A 22,372-nucleotide genomic window follows, 5' to 3' on the forward strand; every position below is an offset into this window, starting at 1 on the left:
TTAAGATAAAGAGTCAGGAGCTTGCATCAAAGTTTATTTTAAGTCGTAATCTTAACATGTAAAACATTTTAAACCAAAAAAAAAAAAGTCATAAAAAATGTGAAAAAAAATACAACCTGACAGTTTGTAATTTATTAAAAATTAAAAACTACAGTACATATGGAAGAGAAAAAAATGGTATAAGTAAAGCAAAATATATTTTTCAAACATCGTCTTATAAGAGAAAGGATATTTTTTTCCAATATAAAAAATTCACAGCAAAAGGTAAAGAAGATAAAGAAACAAATTCACATTTAACATCCAATAGTTATAATTTTTTCTCAGAAAAAAAAAGCCCTCTAATCCGACACTAAAGCATTATTTTTCCTCGATAGTGTAGATTTTAATTGAAATTAGAATTATGTTTTCTTTTTGTAAAAGTTTTCAAAATATATTTTTCCAAAATAAAAAGGCAGACTCGAAAGCAAGTCTTTTTTTTTTTATGAATAAAAACAAAAAACATTTGCAACATTTTCTACTTGTGACCATATTTGGACACACGAGTCACTACTTCCTGTTGGGTGAAGTAGGGGGAAAAACAAAACAAAACAGACAAGACAAAAAAAACAAACATTTTACGTCAACGTGGCTTTAATTTTGTGCTACAACATTCTTATTAATCACAACTGTGGGATGTTTACAAAAAAATACATCATCTCTCTAGAATGTATTAACGCATGTTTTTTTTTTTTTAATTTATTTATTTTTTCTACACAAAAAGATTTAGGGTAAAATAGCTTCTAGTAGCAACGTTAGCAAACACGGCTAAAGTTACATTCTAAAACGCTTAGAAAGGTTACAATAAAAAGGACAAAGTGTAGAAATCTTTTGAAGGCGTTTTGTTGTTTCTTAAAGGGTTATAAGCATGTCTTTTTTTTTTTTTTTTTTTTCTCCATTTCTTCATCTGCCAAAAAAAGTCCACAAAAGTAGTGTTTGCTTCAATTTGTAAAACGTGTCGAATCTTTATTTCCCTTCAGCTGTTTTTTGTTTTTCACTTCCTGGGCTCATGGCTTTGTGACGTCATGGCGACGATAACGGGTTGCTGGGCGACGGGGGCGGATCCCTCGCCGTCGTCCGTCTTGGACCGCTTGGCGTGAGGTTCGTCGCCGGCGGCCGCTCGCTCGGCGGACGGCGGACGAGTCACCAGAACCGGAGGCGAGCTGGACGCCTGAGCCGCCAGAATTTGCAGAGGACTGCTGAGACCTGCGCGGCGGCCGGCGGGGAACAAGACGCATGAATAAATAAATCACCTTTGACACAAGAAAAAAAAGTCACATTTTTCTCAGAATTAAACATAAATAAATAAAAATTACAATAACAAAGTGGGACCTTTTTCAAGGAAGAAGTCACAATCTTAAAAGGAAAAATTACAGTAAAAAAAAAAAAAAAAAGGACATTGTATAGTAAGGCGTTTTTTTTTTTTTTTTAAATGACCATGTATCGTAACAGTGTCTTAAAAAAATAAATATAATAAAATAATAATAATAAAATTAAAAATCACCTTTCCCACAAGAAAGTCAAATTTTTCTGAGAATTTGAGGAATGAAAATTTGTCAAATTGTATCAATGTTTACCCGTATGTAATTAACAGAATTATGATTTTTTTCTCAACAAAAAATTTGTAATATTAGTCACAATTAAAAAAATAAAATAAAATCATGATTAAAAAATATAAAAAATACCAATAAATAAATAGCCTTTCCCACAGAAAAAGTCAATTTTTTTCTGAGATTAAAAAAATAAAAATACATCTTACAATAATAAAGTCTCAATCTTAAAGAAAAATTCAAATTAAAAAAAATAAAAATAAAAAAATTGAGTAATGAAAATTTGGCAAATTGTACAGATGTTTACCAGTATGTAATTAACAGAATTATAACTTTTTTCCCCCTAAATTTTTTTTTTAATATTAGTCTTATAAAATACATATATATATATAATTTTTTTTTCAAGAAAAAAAAAAAAATCACCTTTCCAACAAGAAAAAAAAAAAGTCACATTTTTCTGAGAAAAAAAAAAAAAAAAAAGTGGGACCTTTTTCAAGGAAGAAGTCACAATCTTAACGGAAAAATTACAATAAAAAAAAAATCCAAAAATAAGTAATGAAAATTTGTCAAATTATATAGATGTTTACACGCACGTAATAAACAGAATTATGACTTTCTTTCCCCCCCGAGAAATTTGTAATATTAGTCACAATTAAAAAATAAAGAATAAAAAAATGCTGCAATGAAACACATTAAGACAAAATTTCTCATGTTATGAGGATAAAAACTTTTTTTTTTCCCCCCTAAAACAAAAACTCTCAATTTCACCCAGATTAAATTGTGTTGTGTACAACAACAAAAAAAAAAAAGAGCCCAACTTTCTGTGCGCTGGCACAACATACCTGAAGCGTAAGCGGCGAGGCCGGTCGCCGTGGCGACGGCGGCGCTGCCGTGCTTGCCGTTCTGCGTGACGGGAAGTTGATGCAGGCCCAGCGTGACGTTGCGCCGCTCCGCGTTGTGATGTTGTCCGGCGCTGTCCAGCGTCTGGATCACCAGATCGCGCTTCAACTGCGCCTCTGAACAACACAAAAACCACAACGTGAGGAAAACGCACACGCCGGACCGGATATGGTTTGTGCGTTCGCTAACGAATTAACCTTGAACGAAAAAAATGGAGTAAAAAGTTGGAATAATGCTTTGAATTTTATTTCCTTGCTAGGTCAGAATTACACTGATAGACCGATAACCGATATTTCAAGCCGATATTCATTTGTGGTAAAAGAGAGAGGGAAAAAATTATATATATATTTTTGAAATGTATAAAGAAAAAAAAATAATTTAATAAAAATTATTTTAAAAAATTGCAGGGAGCTTCCAGGTCGTCGGCACGTGTTAAACAACAAGTAAATAGTTTCTATTATAAATAAAGTTTTCCAAATTTCCAAATAATTTCCTGATTTTTTTTCTATTATTATTATTAAAAATAAATTTAAAAAAAAATGTAGGGAGTTCCGAGTGTCAGCATAATTTTTTAAAAAGTAGAAATTTAAATCTCACTGAGCGACAAATGCATATGAAAGTCGCTAATTTGGGCTTTTATAACAAAAATAAAGCAACCAAGAAGTCACAATAACAAAGAAAAAAAACACAACATAATTTCAAGAAAAGATTCCTATCATATTTAGTTTTGTAAATGTAAAGTCGGAATTTTTAACTCATTTGCTCCCAAAAACGTATAAATACGTCCTATTTTAAATGTTTTGAGTGTCCCAAAGACGTATTTATACGTTTTTTTTTGTTTTTTGTTTTTTTAATGCTAGAACTTTGATGCAGCCTCTCAACCACAAAGAACAGTTGAAGAAACTGTAGTTATTACACAAACGGCCAGCAGGTGGCAGCAGAGTATAAGAGATCAACCAGGGCCATTTAGATTCATTTTTCAGCCGTTTGCTACGAAAGAATTTCCACTTTTGAAAGCATCCGTCCATCCCCGTGGGCGCCCCCATTTCCGGACCCACCTCTGAGGTCGCCGCCGCCGCCCGGCCCGGCGTTGACCAGCGAGGGGGCGCAGTAGCCGTTGCGAGGTGCGGCGGTGACCACGCGCAGCATGGTGACGGAGGAGGACGGCGGCGGCGGGTTCTGGAGAAGGTGCACTTGGCCGCCGCCCCCCGGGATGAGGGCCAGCGCCTTGCCCAGGGCGGCGCTCGGGTGCGGCGGCGCCGCCATGATCACCGGCTGAGCGCTGACCGGAGAACCTACAAACAGCCGCAAAAGAAACAAAAGTCACAAGATGACAAGGAGAAGGTTGGACTTTTCAAAGTTATCTGGAAGAAAGTTTATTATCATTGACAAGTTTTTTTTTGTTTTTTTTTTTGTTTTTTAGCTAGAAAGTCGTAATCTTACAATAATTAGGTCATATTTTTTCATTTTTCCCCAGCAGTAATATTTTGAGATGTAAAAAATATATATCTTACAATAATTAAGTCGTTTTTTTATTTTTCTTTCCCAGCAGTAATATTTTGAGATGTAAACAAAATCTTACAATAATTAAGTAATTCTTTTCCCCCAGCAGTTATATATTAAAAAAAAAAAATCTTACAATAATTAAGTCATTTTTATTTTTCCCCAGTAGTAATATTTTTTAGATGTAAAAAAAAAAAAAAAAAAGGTTACAATAAGTAATTTTTTAGATGTAAAAAAATAAATAAATGAATTTAAAAAAAAACTTACAATAATTGAGTTATTTTCAAAAAAATTCAGCGGTAATATTTTGAGATGTAAAAAAAAAAAAAAAAAATCTTACAATTAAGTAATTTTTCTTATTTTTTCCCAGCAGTATTATTGTGAGATGTAAACAAAATCTTACAATAATTAAGGCATTTTTTTTTTTTTTTTCCCGAGAAGTAATATGTAAAAAAAAATCTTGCAATAATTAATTTTTCAAGGGATTCAAGGGAAAAATGTAATCTTCTGAGATAAATTTGTTGATTATTTATATTAATTTTTAAAAATAATTTTTGGGAGAATAATATACACTTTATTTCACAAGTAAAATGAAACTAATAAGTTGATACATTTTGGGGGGAAAAGTTTTACAAAAATACGATGCAATGGGGAAAAAAATATATATATATTTTTTTTTTAAATAAAAACTATCAATTGTAGGAATGAAGATTTCCTTCCTAAAATTGCACATCTTATGAGAGCTGAAGAGAAATTTTGAACGTTGCATCTGAAATATTGTTCTGACCCGGCGCGCTCTGCGAGTATCGATATTCGGGCACGGCGGCCAGCTTATGCGCCAGCTGCTCGTGGTGGTCCGGGGGGACGGGCGACCCCTCCCTGCTCAGACATTCGGGGGTCTGCAGCCCGCTGGACGGCGGCGAAAGCAAACCCTGGTGGGTGGGCGACGCCGGCGCGCTCCTGAAAACAAAAAAAACAACAACAAACATCAGGACGGCGGCGGGAGGCCACGCCTCCAAACAAACGCCACCTGCTTCGTTCTGTCCAATCAGGCGACAGCGAGCAGCAGAAAGGACAAACAAAATGGTTGCCCAAAAATTCCACACGTTCTTTCTTTCTGCTTCCCATACAAGATTTCAAAGTGGAATTGTGATTATTGCTTGAATGAAGCCCACATTTTCAAATTAAAGTTACAATATTTTGAAAATAAAATCTGATTTTTTGTGTCATTTTTGGGGCAAAAAGATAAATCGATATAAATTTGTAAAATAAATATTTACTAAATATTAAATTTATTATTTAAATCAATATTTATTTTAAATATTTTTTTTCAATTAAAGTTGTAATATTTTGAAAATAAAGTCAGATTTTTTGTCATTTTTTGGGGAAAAAAATAAATGGATATAAATTTATAAAATAAATATTTATTTAATATTACATTTATCATTATTTAAATACATTTAAATAACACTTTTAAAAAAATGTAATTAATGTTGCAATATTTTGAAAAGAGAGTCAGATTTTTTTTGTCATTTTTGAGCAAAAAATAAATCGATATAAATTTGTATAATGAATATAATTTATTAAATATTAAATCTATTATTTCAATACATTTATTACTTTTTTAAGCATTTTTTTTTTTTTTTTGTAATGAACTTTTTATTGAATTCTTTAACACAGAAAATAAACAGAAATCAAAACGTTTGAATCACACTCCATATGTACAAAACATCTGTCTTCGTAATGCAGATCTGAATCACATACCAAACGAAACACCTATACATACTTATACTCAATAAGTTGTCGCTATAAAACTATTAAAAGAAAAAACAAACAAAAAACAAAAAAAAACAAAAAAACAAAAAACAAATAGGGAGTAATGTCTTTTTCAGACTCATTCAATCATTGTCAAAATTAAAGTCCAGCCTAAGGGGTTTTACAAAATGAATCCACTTCTCCCAGCAGGAAATAAATTGTCCACTTCTATGATTGACGTATGCCGTTATTTTTTCCATTTTGTAAATATCCATAGTGATGTCAATCCACTCATTTAGCGTTGGGGTTTCTTGTGTCAACCACTTCCTAGTTAGAGCCTTTTTACTAGCAACCAACAAAATGCTAACCAATTGTTTGTCTTTTTTCAACCAGTCCTGAGGGATATGTCCAAACCACAAAAATTTAATCTCAGAGAATATTACACGTTTAAATATATTCTGTAATGCCTTGTGAATTTCCTCCCAATAGACTTTAATAAAAGAGCAGTTCCAGAACACGTGGTAGTGGTTTGCATTGCGATTGCCACAATTTCTCCAACAAGTCGGGGGATTATTATCATAGTGGGATTTTTGCTCAGGTGTGATAAAATATCTTATCAACCCTTTCCAACCAAACTCTTTCCAGCTTAACGAGCTGGTGCATTTCCATTGATACCTCCATATCATTGTCCATTCCTCCTCCGTAATGTTAAGCTCCCCCTCTGTTTCCCACTTATTTTTAATATAAGATGTAGAATATGGTTTAAGATTAGAAAGAGCCTTATATATGCCTGAAATAATCTTGCCTTCAATTTTTGAATCATAAACTTTTCTAAACATGCCTATCAAATCCACTTGTACACCTCTCGCCTCCTTCAGTTTTGTTTCAACATAATGTCTCATCTGTAGGTATCGGTAGAAATCTTGTTTTTCAAGACCATAGTTTTGCCGGAGTGCCTCAAAACCAAGCAGCTGACCACCATTCATTATCTTACATAGAGCCGTTATCCCTCTTGTTGTCCAATTTTTAAATCCAATGTCAGATTTGTTGGGCATAAAATCTGAATCATATGCACACCATTTCAGAGCCACAATTTCCTTACCTAGATCATATCGTTTTAAAGTCATCTTCCAAACTTTGAGGGTTAATTTAACCCACGGATTGTCTATAGCATCTATATAATTTTGAATTTGTCTGTCAGCAAGGATGGCTTGTATGGGGATCGGAACCACACCCTCTTCCATTCTCTTCCACTGTGCATCATATGTCGGGTCACACCAGTACACCATTGCTTTCATTTGAGATGCACAATAATATTCCCTGAGTGATGGTAGTCCCCATCCCCCCTTCTCCTTAGACAGCTGCAAGGTTTTGAGACGAACTCGAGGTCTCTTATTCTGCCATATATACTTCAGTAACATTTTGTCCCATTCATTGAACTGATTTTGACTCAATTCTGTTGGCAGGGTCTGGAACAAGTATAGGAATCTCGGAAGTATGTTCATCTTGATTGATTCAATTCTTGAACTAAAAGTAAAGAAGGGGATTAAGTTCCACCTTCCTACATCTTCCTTGAGCCTATTTTGAAGAGGTAGATAATTGACCACGGACAGTCTATTCAGTTCTTTTGGCAAAATAATTCCCAAGTATTTCAGAGATTTTATTTGCCATGCAAGAGGATAGTTATCCTTAATATGTGTGGGGGGGTCATAATTATATGTAAGCAGTTGAGTTTTCTGCACATTAATTTTATATCCAGACAGTAAACCAAATTGCTCAAATGATTGCATAATCTTGGGTAGTGATTGAGTTGGATTTCCCAAATAAACCAAAATATCATCAGCATAACACGCCAATTTATGTTCTATCCCATTGATGACAATCCCTCGAATGTCTCTGTTCTGTCTAATGTGTTGGGCTAATGGCTCTAGGTAAAGTGCAAAAAGTAATGGTGACCATGCACACCCCTGCCTTGAGCCCCTCTCTAAAATAAAACTGTGAGAAAGATAACCATTGACTTTGACCCTCGCTGTTGGGTTGGTATACAGCGCCCGTATAATTTTTATCGTATCATTATGAAAACCAAATTTATGAAGAACCTTGTAAAGAAAGCCCCAATTCACTGAATCAAATGCCTTTTCAGCATCCACACTAATTACCATTGCTTCAATATTATTTTTTTGTATATAATCCACAACATGTAGCGTCCTACGTATATTGTCCAGTGTTTGTCGACGACGTATAAAACCTGTCTGGTCGTTATGTATTAGCATAGGTAGAAACTTCTCTAATCGTCTCGCCATTATTGAAGTAAATAATCTGTAATCAATATTAAGAACCGATATTGGCCTATATGATGCACATTCCCTCTTATCTCTTCCCTCTTTTGGTATAGCCGAGATTACCGCTTCTCTCCAACTAGGTGGTGTTTGTGCTTTTTTCAAAGTCCAGTTCATTGTACGAAGCAAAATAGGAGTTAGCACATCACTAAATTCTCTATACCAGTCTGCTCCGTAGCCATCCAAACCTGGGGACTTGCCCAATTTCAGTCTATTGATTGCCATTTTCAGCTCGCCTTCTGTTATGTCATCCGTCATCACTTTGTTCTGTTCTTCAGTCAAGGTAGGCAACCTTAGAGAGTCCAGAAATGTATCAATTTGTATTTCACTACCACCTGGAACTCTAGCGTACAAAGTTTCGTAGAATGCTTCAAAGGCATCTTGTATTTCGCTCAATTTATATTTAATCTGTTTCGTCCTTGGGTCCCTTATTTGATGAATAGTATTTTCTGCTGTTTTTTTCCTTAACTTCCATGCTAATATTTTCATAGATTTAGACCCACCGTCATAATATCGTTGTTTTAAGAACATCAATTTTTTCTGTATGTCCTGTGTGGCCAAATTGTCAAGTTCATTTCTGATCACTTTAATTTCTTGTAGAACATTCTGTATAGGGTTTACCTTGTGTAGTGTTTCTAATTCCTTCAATTTATTTTGCAATTCTTGAAGTGTTTTATTTCTCTCTTTTTTTTTATAAGAAGATATTGCTATGATTTTCCCCCTCAAAACAGCCTTCAAAGCATCCCACAAAATAGGGGGGATAACCTCTCCATTATCATTAATATCCATATAATGGTTTATTTCTTCCCTAATTTTCCTCTTAAATAAAGGATCATTAAGTAGGCTAGCATTAAATTTCCATGAGTTGCTCTTGGGTTGAAGGTTCAAATCAACAGATAAATATACAGGTGCATGATCACTTAAGTCCATTGTACCAATATCAACCGTAATTATCTTATCTTTGTCTTTTCCAAATGTGAGGAAGTAATCAATTCTCGTATATAAGCAATGAGGGGCGGAGAAATGCGTGTAGTCCCTCCTATTAGGGAAAAACTCCCTCCAAATATCAATGAGACCCGCCTCCAGAAAAAGCTTATTCACCTTCTTGTACAATACCTTTGCGTCATAACTTTTACTGGAGGAGGAATCTAACCTTGGTTGTAAGTGTATATTCAGATCCCCCCCACAGATCAGCAGACCTTCCGTTTTCGTCACCATAATATTTGTAATTTTCAGAAAAAAATCAAAATTACTACCAGGTGGTGCATAGACATTTAGGAGAGTAATCGGACTGCCATTTATCATACCTCTTACCAACACAAATCTTCCTTCCTTATCTGCCATTTCGTATACTTTATCAAAATTCAGCTTATTTGATATGAGGATTGCTGTTCCTCTTCTGTGGCCTGATTTATAAGAGGAGAAAAACAGCTGATTAAATCCCATTCTTTTTAGCTTCAAATGTTCATCATCTTTTAAGTGGGTTTCCTGCAAATATACCACTTGGGCCTGTTCTCTTTTCATTTTAGTCAAAACTTTACTTCTTTTTACTGGGTTCAATAGCCCATTGACGTTGAATGAAACCAATTTTACTTCCCCACTGGTCATTTTTTGTGCATTAATAGCATGACAATAAACTTGGCAATGAAAAACAATATTTCAACTCCCTGAACAAACCAGAACTGTATAACATAATCAAACACAAAAACAAAATATTGTGATCCCAAGGTAGGGGTCTTTAACAAATGACCCTGCACACAACTAGACTGAATTTCTAGCTGTGGGAGAAGGCACATCCTATCTACTAATTGAGGGCCTTCTCGGCAGCCTATAGGAGAATTAGAGAAAAAAAAATACGTATTGTAAGTCTCCCATAAATATATTCAGACTTATCGGGGGATAAAAGGACAGCTCAAGTCAGGCACAGTTTTTTTTTTTTTTTTTTTTTTTTTTTCTTTCTTTCTTTTCTCTCTCCCCTCCCTACGTTCTCTGCTTACCGACATTTCCAACTTGTTCGCCAATAATTGAGTCAAAGTTCTTCCTGACGGCTCTGTGGTTGTCTCCTGAAGCCTTGCAATCTCTCCTTAATGCTCCGCTGTCGCTCTTCCACCGCTCCCCGTTGAGTCGCTCCTCTCGAAACTTCCCAGGCTGTACGGGACAGCAGCTCCGTCAAGCTCTCCTTTGGTTTGACCACGTTGACGGGCAGCCCTCTCTCCTTCATGTCCCTCGTCGCCTCCTCCGCAGACTGATACAGCCGGGTCCCATCCTCGTAGAATACACGCATCCTTGCCGGGAACGGTGTCTGGAAGCGGATCTTCTTCTGCTTCAATACTCGCTTCGCTTCAATGTAATCCTTGCGCTTTTCCAGGATCGCCGATGGATAATCATGATCAAAATAGATTGGCCTTCCGTTCCAACACATCCTTCCCTTTCCCCAAGCTTTACGTATTACGTCCTCTTTGGTTTTGTACCGAAGGAATTTGATGACTATGGATCGTGGCTTGTCACCGGACGTATCCGAGGGTCGCGGAACCGGTGCGCGGTGCGCCCTTTCAATATCCAGCGATGTTGTTTGGGGGATCTCCAAAGTATCACGAAGCATTCTCTCCACAAAATCTGTCATTGACGAACCCTCAGCACCCTCGGGGACATTATAGATGCGGAGGTTTTCTCTTCTGGACCTCCCCTCTTGGTCGAGTAGCTTGTTCTCATGCTGGCTAATCACTTTTAGCAACTTTCCAAGCGTAGATTCCACCACCTGAACGCGATCGTCCATGACTTCAACGCAACTTTCCACTTCCGTAATTCTTTGGCTGACATTAGCCAGATCGCTTTTAATGTCATCTAATTGTTGTTTCACATCTTTACGAAAGTCGCGTATCTCGTCCAAGATTTTAGCGAGGCCCATGTCATCCGTCGCTCTAGTGCTAACATTAGCTTTAGCTTCCAGTGCCGGAGTGCATGCTCCGGTTTCAGGCTCTTCTGCAGTGCCTTTCTTGCTTGCTTCCTTTCTCCCCATATTCGCCCCACTTTCTTAAGTAAGTTTAATCGAGTTTCTTTCTTCCTTGACTGGTTATGGGGCGAAATCAGTTGTTTCTCAGGGGAGCTATCGCTCTAGGCAGCCATACTTGCCGATGACGTTACCGGAACCTTTTAAGCATTTTTTTAAGTTAAAGTTGTAATATTTTGAAAAATAAAGTCAGATTTTTGTTATTTTTTGGGCAAAAAATAAATCGATATAAATTTATAAAATAAATATGTATTAAATAATAAATGTATCCTTATTTAAATACATTTAAATAATACTTTTTTTTTTTTTTAAGATAAAGTTGTACTTATTTTATTTTTATGAAAGGAGACAGAAAGAAGTAAAACTTGTCAAATTGGCCCCTGATCAGAAAATAAACAAAAATGGAAATAAATGAATAAATAAATAAATAAATAAATAAATAAATACATACATACATAAATAATAATGACAATAAGCATTCAAGTTGCTGTTTTGGTAACAAACAAAATGATGCAAGAACATTGCCTTGTGCTATACATATATTTTTACAAATAATTGAGTTTTTATACATTTTTAAAAAAAATATATGAATAGACTGAGATGATTTTAAGTTATATGAATCTGATTGTTGCACAAACTGGCACCTTGATAATTGCTCTTTTTGTTTTGTTCTGTATTTAGGTTTTTGGGGGAAAAAAAGAAGAATAATCTGTTCCTCTTAATGTGTACTCACGTCCCCATTTTTCTTTTTTTTTTTTTTTTTTTTTTAAATATGACATAATAAAACTATCGTTCTAAATCTTGAGGGCAAATGAAGCGGTCGGAGCCGGTGAGCGCGAAACATCGTCCGATCCAGCCAATCGCGTTCCACGGCAGATGAGCGAGGCCCGGGGGAGGAGCTTACCGGGACGAGAGGGGTCCGAAGGGGGTCCGGAAGCAGGCCACGCCCCTCTGGCGGCGCTTGCGGAAGGCCTGCTCCACCAGCTTGCCCTCCGAGGCCGAGTCCACGCGCCAGAAGCTTCCCTTGCCCGGCTCGTCCTGCGAGCGCGCCACTTTCAGGAAGTAGCGGTTCAGCGACAGGTTGTGGCGGATCGAGTTCTGGCAAAACGCCGCCAAAAAGAAACAGCGAAACGGTTTGGCCTCTTCGCTCACATTCAGAAACAAACAATCAATCCATCAATTCATTTTGCAGAGCAAAACTAAATAGCACAAGAATCAAGTCGTGATTTTGACAATAAAGTCACTTTTTTAGCAGTTGATTACATCATTTGTTAAGTCATATGTTTATGAAAAACAATTCTGAATCTAATAAGAATAAAATCCAATTTGTGGAGATAAAAAGTATTAATATTAAATATTAAATAATATTAAATATTATATATATATATATATATATATGTAATATGAAATAATATTAATATGAAATATGTAATATTATGAAATTAAAACTATATATATATATATATATATATATATAAATAAATATTATTATTCTGTAATTTATACGACAATTAAGTGAAGTTTTATTCAAGTTAGATTATTTTTCTTCAAATAAAGCTACGACAATATATAATTAATTTTTTTTTTTTAATCATATAAAAGCCATAATCTTATGATCATAAAGTCAAATTTAAAGTTGAATTTGTATATGAATAGTTTTTCTCATTTTATTTATTTATTTATTAATAAATCTATGGAAACATATATTTAGGAGAAAAAAAACGTCAAATAATACAGAACAAAAAGTATTTATATATTTTATTTAGTGGAGGGAACGATATTGTGAAAATTAATTCAGATATTTTTTGGGACGGGGTTTTGAATCTAATGAGAACAAAATCGTATTTTTTTTAAGATCAAAGTCAAATTAGAATTTTATAATTTTATAAAATACAGAAGAAAACATTTTGGGGAGGAAAAAAATAATACTACAAGAATTGGGTCAAAATGTTTACAAACACAAAAAGTCATATGTTGATATAAATACAGTACAGCTATAATTTGGGGTAATTAGATGTCATAACATGAAACGAATAAAGTGGAATTTGGGGGAAAAATCTGATATTCTAAATTTAAAACTTTATATTTTAGAGAGAAAAAAAAGTCTGAAAACTTAAGAGAAGAATGTTCAATTTTTGTGTCTAAAAAAAAAAATCAATAATGAAATTTAAGTCATATTTTGGGGAGAAAAAAACGTAATCTTATGAGAATACATTTTTCATTATTTAAAAAAATACACGATTCTGAAGATAGTCTTTTTTTTAAATGAAGTAATATTTTATGGCAATTAAAAGTTGTAAAACAATCTTATAAGAATACATTTTTTTATTATTTAAAAAAAAAATACACGATTATAAGGATAAAGTCTTTTTTTGAATTAATAAAGTCATATTTTTTGGCAATTAAAAGTTGCAAAATAATATTTAAGTCGTGTTTTTTGAGAAAAATGCTGTATTTTTATCAATTGTTTATGTTGGGAAGCTGTTTTGGAAATTGAGTCCGAATGAGGTCATGCTGCATCATTGGAGTTTTTGTTTGACAAAAAAGACGACGTCGTCTTTAACAGGAAGTGACGAACGACGACGCACGCACGCATGCACGCACGCACGCGCGCGCGCACGCACCTGCCAGCCCTTGTCGGCGGTGCGGTAGTACGGGTAGTGTTTGGTGATGTGGGCGTAGATGCCGCTGAGCGTCAGCTGCTTGTCGGCCGCCGACGAGATGGCCTGGACGATCAGCTGAGCGTACGAATACGGCGGCTTCGACTCGTCCTGAAAAACACGACACACACAAACATTCTCACTTCTGAATTTGCCACAAACGTCGGAAAGCGCATCGTTTACGACAGCTCTCCTTGCCCACCTGGGGGGCCATCACAGTACTCTAACGCATTTTGCTCCCAAAAACGTATAAATACGTTCTATTTCAACTGTTTGACTGCCAAAAACGTTAATTGACGTTTACTATGTTTTTTTTTCTCTCTTCTTAATGAGCAGTGCAACGTCTTTTGTGAATGGGTGTAAAAACTACAAAACGCCCTCTAACCATGGCCAGCAGATGGCAGCATTGTATCTCTTTTCAATGTTCTGCCGGCGTATGCATTTGCAGTCAAACATGGCGGCTCTTAGGAAATAGAACATATACAACATAATTGAACGGCTGACGTAAATGATCAAAGCGTTTGTCACATTAAATCTAATTCACAGAGTGTCACTAAACCAAAAAAAAAGTGTCTAAGTCACTGTTGTGCAGAAAACGAATCTTACAAAGTACAAATGAGTTAGAGTTAAAGTTAAAACGCTCAAAATCAGCTGGCACTGTAGAAGTTATTTTTTGGAAAACGTGTGGCAGTCAGAGTTAAATGTTTTAATTGTCCTAAAGTGTTTTTTTTTTTTTTGTTTTTTTTTTTTAATGCTAGAGCATACAGAAGGCTTTGATGCAGCCTCTCAACTGCAGTTGACCAGGTAAGAAAAATGGTAGTAATTAAAAAAACGGCCATCAGGTGGCAGCAGAGTATAAGAGATCAACCAGGGCCAAGTTAAAACAAGCTGATTTCCCCACAGTTCCAAACAGATTTGTGAATAATGATGAATAATTTCTGCAAAACGGAAGCAGATCGAAATTTACTTCTTTTCCTGAATGAAATAAAGACACTTTAATCTCTCTTTTGGTCGGTCCCATGTTTTTGTAGCAATAGAACACAATATTCTGTGGGCCTTGCAAAATCGGTCCAAGTCCTGTCAAACTGTGGTTGCTTCAGTGAAAATGGCTGCCAGTCAATGAGTTCATGTTTTTTTCTGTATTTCTCCGGCTGGTAACGAAAAGGAAGTGTGCAAGTCACCTTGGCGCCGTCTCCGGCGCCGGCCGACTCCCCTCGGGCCTCGCCGGCCGCGCCGCGCGGCTCGCCGACGTTCCGCCTGTGCTCCGACACGGCTTTGGCGGCGTACTCGGCCGCCAGCTGCAGGTCGCTGGTCACGTTGCGGCCGTAGCGGAAACCCGACGACCCGGCGCCGCGCGGGCTCGCCGGGCACGAGTTGGGAACGCTGAGAAGGGGGAAGGAAAATCTGAGTTTCAGATTTCAGATTTTCCTCAAAATAGTCACAATAGCTCCAACAATAAATAAATAAAAATCTTATGCGGATAAGGTCGTTTTTTGTTTTTTTTCCCCAGAGGAAAAAAAAAGGAGTGATCTGGTGAGAACATATTTTTCAACAAAAACAATCTTATGAAAATAAACTGTTTTTAAAAGGTAAAAATTGTGAGAATAAAAGCTTTTTTTTCTCAAGAGAAAAAAAAAATCAACAGATTACAAAACAGTGGCATTAAAAAAATAAAAAAATAAATCGAGTAAAGATTTGGGGAAAATAAAGTTGAATATTTGGTTGATTAAAAACAAAAAACAGAAAAATATCGTAAACTTACAAAAATAAAATGTTTTTAAAAGGTAAAAACTCAGACAATTGTGAGAATAAAAGCATTTTTTTTTCAAGAGAAAAAAAATCAACAGATTACAAAACAGTGGCATTAAAAAAAGAGAAAAATCAAGTCTCAAAATTTGGTGAAAATAAAGTTGAATATTTGTTTGATTTAAAAACAAAAAACAAAAAATAGAAATATATCGTAAACTTACAAAAATAAAATGTTTTTAAAGGTAAAAACTCAGACAATTGTGAGAAAAGCATTTCTTTTTTCAAGAGAAAAAAAAAAATCAAAACAGTGGCATTTAAAAAAAAATAAATAAAAAAATCAATCAAGTCTCAAAATTTTGAAAAAAATTAAGTAATTTATTAAATTTTTTTATGATCAGAAAAATAGTCTTATTATTTGGAGAAAAAAGGTCACCCACTAAAACGAATCAAGACTTATTTTATCGATATAAAAAAAGTCAAACAGAAGGGAAAAAAATATATATATATATATGATTGTAAATTACCATTTAAAATGCTTGAACCAAAAGTCCAAATATTAAAAGAATAAAAGGTGGTGATGATAAATCAACATCATCAAGACTCAACAAAAAGCACGCACACACGCACACACGCACGCACGCTCTGAATCGGCCGCCGATGTTAATTATTGGCCAGCGTCCACGTTGGACAAGCAACAACAGCTGCTGCTGTTTGCAAAGTCAACAAGGCGGCTCCGATGTGGCATTAGCGGCAAACGCGCGCATGAACGCAAGCTAACGTGCTGATGTTAGCTTTTGTAGCGTTTGAACGTTCGTTAGCCAAACACGGGCACTGAAATACAAGTTAGATATTTATGCAGCATAAAATTCACAACATTACAAGAATATTTTTGGTTTTTTTTTTTTGTAATACGCGTCACACAAAAATAGGCAATAATGTTGATTGTTTGAAAATATATTTTTTAGATATACGTATTTGAGGTAAAGTGGTAGTCTGTCAATCAATCAATCAATCAATCAAACTTGAATTTATATAGCACCTTTCATACATTCAAATCCAACTCAAAGTGCTGAACATTTAAAACCACCATAACACAATAAAAAGAAAAAGCAACACCCCCCCACACACGCACGCACACACACACACAACATGGTGGGGCACAGAAGAACCCCGTGAGGAAAGGCACCCAGGAGGCTCGAGAAGAATCGTACTTTTTCCAGATTAAAAAAAAAACAAAAACGTTCATACATACAAGAAAAAGTCCTTATTTAGACATGAAGAGGTTATTTTACAATAGGCCTGTGCAATTAACCGAAATTCAATTACAATTTCAATTATTACATCTCACAATTACAAAATCATAAACAAAAATAAAACATTATTAATACTAACTTTGAGTTGTTTAAATGTATATAATTTGCACCATTTTGTTTTAAAATAAAATAAATCTTGTTTGGTCCAAAATGAACTTCCATAATTATAGCGAGCTTCAAAAAAAATTATTTGCCTTAATATTTTTATTTTTTTATACATATTCATATTTTCTTGTTTTGTATGAAAAAAAAATATCAAATGATTGTACTGATTGTGATTTCAATTATTACCAAATTAATCGTGATTAATATTTTCTTCATAATCGAGAAGCCCTATTTTACATGATGATCTTTTTTTTTTTTTTAAGTGATAAAATGTTTTAATATTACAAGAATAAAGTCAGATTAGTTTTGAAATAAAAAGCCATAATTAAATGAGAAGAAAAAGATCAAAGTTGGACTATAACAAGATTTATTTTTAGGGTTTAAAAACCCCCAAAATAAAAGAAGTATTACAAAAATAAAGTTGCGTTTCTTTAAGATTAAATCATAAATTTATAAAAATAAACTTTTTTTTTTTCTCCTGTGTGAAAAGTTGTAATCTTAATGAGTATCGTCATATTTTTCCAAGACAAAAAGTTGCAATATCTCAAAAAATTAAATCATATTTGATATTATTTTACATAGACAAAAAACAGTTACAAAAATATGGTTGTATTCGCTGGGGCAAAAAATAGCAATCCTACGAGAATAAAGTCATATTTGAAGGGAATAAAAAAAAAGTGAGAATAAAACGTGTTAATTGCAAAATAAAGTCTAATTTGCTTGACATCATAATTGGGGGCTGATCCTCTGACACTGACACATACACACACGTACGTTATTTAAAAAAAAAAAAAAAAAGATGGCCTCCAAAGCAACACAGTCCTCCACGCCACCAATCAGACGGCATGTAGCTGCAGGCCGACCATATAAGGCATGCGCACGAGCCGCGGTGACACTAAGGCGCCATTAGAGGGCGCCCTCACCAAACGCGCGCAACGCCGACCACAAAGAGTTAACGTTGAACTGAGAAGGGAGAAAACTATTTATGTGCGAGATATGAATGAGCTCATGTCAACATTACACACACTCGTATGGATACGCACACACGCACGCACACACACACACACACACACACACACAGTCACATGATTTAAGACAGCAAAGTTGTGCGAGCGATCACATGTCAGGCTGCACTTTGAATAACCTTCATGTACAAAAAAAAATAAAAAATAAAAATAAAAATAAAAAACAAAAAATAAATAAATAAATAAATAAATAAATAAATAAAAAATAAAAAATAAAAAAATAAAATAAAAGTGCTCATACGTTTGTACGCATTCACCGTATGGACGTCATAGCATGCAGTCACAACAATTTATTTTTATTTTTATTTTTTTTTACATTTTATTACATGAAACAATTTGCTCTTTTTTTTGCATTGGAAATATTCATTATTATACAAAAAAAATATTGTTCATTATACGCCTCTTAATCAAAAGATTGCAAATTATTTTAACTTTAGAATCAAATTTAGAATTATTCTAATATTTTGGTGTTATTGGTGCCATTTTTTAATTTTTTGGAACAGAATTTTGGTTTTGTTTATTATATTTATATTGCCTCACACACAAAACTCTTTCACCCATTATGAATATAGGCTACTGTAAATTGATTTTTTTTGTTTTGTTATTGTATTGTAATTGATCAACTTTAGTTTATTTTCATTTCAGTCATATATGATTAGCTGGCCAGCATTTTTATTTTATTTTATTTTTTAACTTTAATATTTTTGGTGTTTATTCTTGCAACACGACAGCTTTGATTTTTTAACAATTGTATTTTTTATTTATTCACTTATTTTTTTACTCCAGTATTTTTATTTTATTTTTTAGAAATACAATACTTTTTTTAACTTAAATATTTTTGTTGTTTATTCTTGCAACGCGATAGCTTTGATTTTTAACAATTGTATTATTATTTTTTATTTTTTTACTCCAGTCAAATATGATTAGGTGGCGAGCATTTTTATGTCATTTTTTAGACATACAATACTTTTTTTTATTTTTTTACTTAAATATTTGTTGTGTGTATTCTTGCAAAGCAATAGCTTTAATTTTAACAATTGTATTTTTTCATGTATATACTGTATATACAAAAAAAAGTATTTGGCCAGTTTCCCATAGATTTCCTATTGGATTTTGTCCAAATATGTTTTTACCCTTTTTGTACATATATATTTTTAAAGATGAAATATTGCCTTCCTTTAGCAACTTTAGAATTGTTCACAATGCAATACTTTTTTTTTTAATGACAGTATCTTTTCAATAAATTTTTACAATACTTTTTTTTAAACATTTTTTTTTAAATACGAGCTTTTTTTTTTTTTTTTTTTTTACATAAATTTACAATTTTTTTTTCAACAAGTATTTCTTTACTTACTAACTTTTTCCAAATGTTTTATTTATTTATTTATTTTTTTACTATGGCAACTTTTTAATGCATTTCTTTGATGAAGATTTCCTGAAACTGTTTGTACAAAACAAGCCTTTTCCTTTATTCTTTGATGTATTTATTTATTTTTTTAAACAATCCATACATGCAATAATCTTGATTAGCTGACATGCTGCATCTTTAACAGGCTAACCAGGATTCCATGCATGTGCAAATACACCAACAAACATCCGTGTTTATTGTGACTTAGATTTCCGTGCGTGCGTGCGTGCGTGCGTGTGTGCGCGCGTACCTGAGGGTGCCCGTGGGCGACGGCGGCGGCGAGCCGAACGCCCTGACGTGCTCTTCATGCTGCTGCGCGGTGGGAATGCTGATCTTGAGCGGGGAGATGTGAGGCAAAAGCGGGCGCAAGGGCGGCGACGGCGACTCCTTCTCCCGACGCTCCTCGGAGGGGACGAGCGACGCAAACTGGATCTTGATGACCGTGCTGGGAAAGCGGAACACGCACCTGAGGGAGGGAGGGGAACGATGAGCGCGGATAGTCATCATTTCACGTGATTAGCGTTACAAACAGAATGTCCATTTGTTCTGTCATCTTTGCCTATAGGAATGAATGGAAATGCTAATAATTGTTCCAGCCCCCCAAAAAACACAATAAAAAATTGCAACCAAAAAAAAAGATAGCACTCTACAGTATCAAATTAAACACAAAATGACGTTATAGCGCTTGTCATTTGTCCTCTGCAACTCCATATTGTACAAGTTTAGTACTTAAAAAAATATATTGCATACTTTTTAGGTTATTTGTGTTTTTTTTAAATCATATTTGTATTTTTTACTATTTGAGTTTGATGAAAAAAAAAAAAAAAAAAAAAAAAACACGGAGCTCTCCCAAAGGCAAACAAATAAATAAATCAAATAAATCAAATCAAATCAAACAATCTACAATGAGAAATGAAGGTTGAAGAAAACACAGAATCTCACTGTTAAGAGCTGCACAACTCATGACATCTCAGCTGATACAATAAATAGAAGACTGTTCAGTATGGCTATAATAAGCCAAAAGCAAAAACTTTTCTGATACAAACCACAAAATTAATTTCGTAGGACCAGTAATATTAATACTACTGATCATCGTAGCATTATTATTGCAAATACATTACTTTTTGCCTTAATTTACTCCATCTTTCCATAAACCCGATTAAACAATTTGTCATTAAAGTAGAAAAACAATTTATGTATTTAGTGTAAATAATGAACACAAAAATAAAAAATAAAAGAAATGTTCAAACTAGTTAGCTCTATAGTGTGAATGTGTTGGTCTTGTCATTCTGCACTCGACTTCCGGGTACGGCTGCCCGCAAACACTTGCAAACGGCCAATCAGAGGCGAGCAACGCCCCGCCCCACCCCCTTTCGAAGGCCGCACCACCAGCTTGCGGCTCAGCGGGTTGATTGACAACCACCACAACACAGCAAACGCCCTCATCGTGTTTTGTTTGTAGTCGGGACTGTCTTCAACCACAGTCACCACCATCACATTAGCGTAAAACACAACAAAACAAACACGTGCTCGACGTTGAGCGACAAAGTTGACGCTGAACAAGTCTTTCGTCTGCAGAACAAACGCACCTCCCCGCAAGGGAACCCCGTGTAGACTTCGCAGGGGTGCGTTTGTTTACATTGACAGCAACACGTCGGCTAGCAGCCGCTACGAACGCTATTGACGAATGTTATTGGTTATTTTGCAGCAACAAACGTCCCATTTTGCACTTTAAACGCCCGATGACGTAAACACAGCGCGGCTACGGTTAAAAATAATACATTTGGATAACAACGCAGCTAAATTAAGACAGTGTTCAGTGATCTATGCTAACTAGCTAGCCATAGCCAAAGTTCATTCGCTTGCTAAGTGGGCAAAACAGTTTGGTTCACTTGTTTAAGAACTAATAATAAATACATTACTTTAAAAGAGGATTTTAAATATTTCAATTGTAAAAAAAATACATAAATATAACTCTAAAGTTTAATTATGTGATAAACTTTGTATCGTCGGTTGTTTGTTTTGAATTGGAGAAGATGTCAAAGCTCCCGAAGGGAAAAAAAAAAAAAGGAAAAAAAAAGACTGAAAATTACTCAACTCAACGTTGATGTATATAAAAATGAATATGTACGGGGCGTGTCAATTACGAATGATACGAATCACGTTTATTAGCCTCGGATGCTAAGCTAACACGCTAACAGGCTACAGGCGGAACTCACTGTCGGGGAAGCGGCAGCGGCGGCGCCCCTCTCCGCTGAAACACCCCGTCCACGAACACGCCGTTCTTGCCCAGGCACCGCAGCGAGAAGCCGCTCTCCTCGTCGTAGCACAGCTGCAGGTGCCGCCGCGAGATGAAGCTCGAGTGGCCCATGTTGATGTCCACGGAGCCGTGCGACGAGTTCCGGCCGATGGTGACCGTCCTTTGGCGCATGACAAACTCAAAGTCCCGGCCCTCGAGTCTGGCCAGGGCCTGCGGGAGAGGAGACGCCAGGCCAGCGGGGCGCATCCCAGCGGCAGCGGCGGTTGCTGCGACGGCGGCGGCGGCGGCTTCCGTCAGCGGCGGACCGAGGAAGGAGAGCGACGGCTGGTGGTGGAAGGGGTGCGAGGTGACCGCCACTCGCACGGGGCTACACGGCGCCGACTGCAGGGCGAGCAGGGCCCGAGCTCCGGAGTCGTCCCGGTAGTCTGCCATGTTTGTTTCGCGGGGGGTCCAACACTCTTCCACAGACACTTCGCTCGCGCACAGAAGTTGCAACGTGAGAGTTTGGGGCCGGGGCAACTTGTTCGCTGGGGCTGACGGAACAACATGGAGTCCGGGTAGTGGGGGAAGTTGCGGGATGGAGCTGTGGGAGGAACCGGACTGATGATGCGTTCAGGAACTGCTCGTAAATTACTTCTTTACTGTCACAACAGTGACCTATGACCTTGTCGGAGCTCAAATAATGTACAAATATACGACAACTAACTTTGCCACAGTATTCAGAAGTTATTTGAAATCAAATAGGGCTGTTGCTATGGG

The 22,372-nt window shown here is 35.6% G+C and overlaps 1 pseudogene across 1 annotated transcript; it reads right to left on the bottom strand.

The window, feature by feature from the left end:
- Positions 1-612: 612 nt before the first annotated feature.
- Positions 613-22,226, bottom strand: LOC144020377 (forkhead box protein K1-like; annotated as a pseudogene). The gene is made up of 9 exons (XR_013283861.1): positions 21,573-22,226; positions 19,604-19,819; positions 14,935-15,136; positions 13,718-13,864; positions 11,998-12,191; positions 4,777-4,949; positions 3,545-3,781; positions 2,429-2,602; positions 613-1,242 (listed from the first exon to the last, which is right to left on the bottom strand). The product of XR_013283861.1 is annotated as a forkhead box protein K1-like (transcript).
- Between the last annotated feature and the right edge of the window lie 146 nt (positions 22,227-22,372).

The sequence above is a fragment of the Festucalex cinctus genome, chromosome 6, assembly GCF_051991245.1.
Source record: "Festucalex cinctus isolate MCC-2025b chromosome 6, RoL_Fcin_1.0, whole genome shotgun sequence".
NCBI lineage: Eukaryota > Metazoa > Chordata > Actinopteri > Syngnathiformes > Syngnathidae > Festucalex > Festucalex cinctus.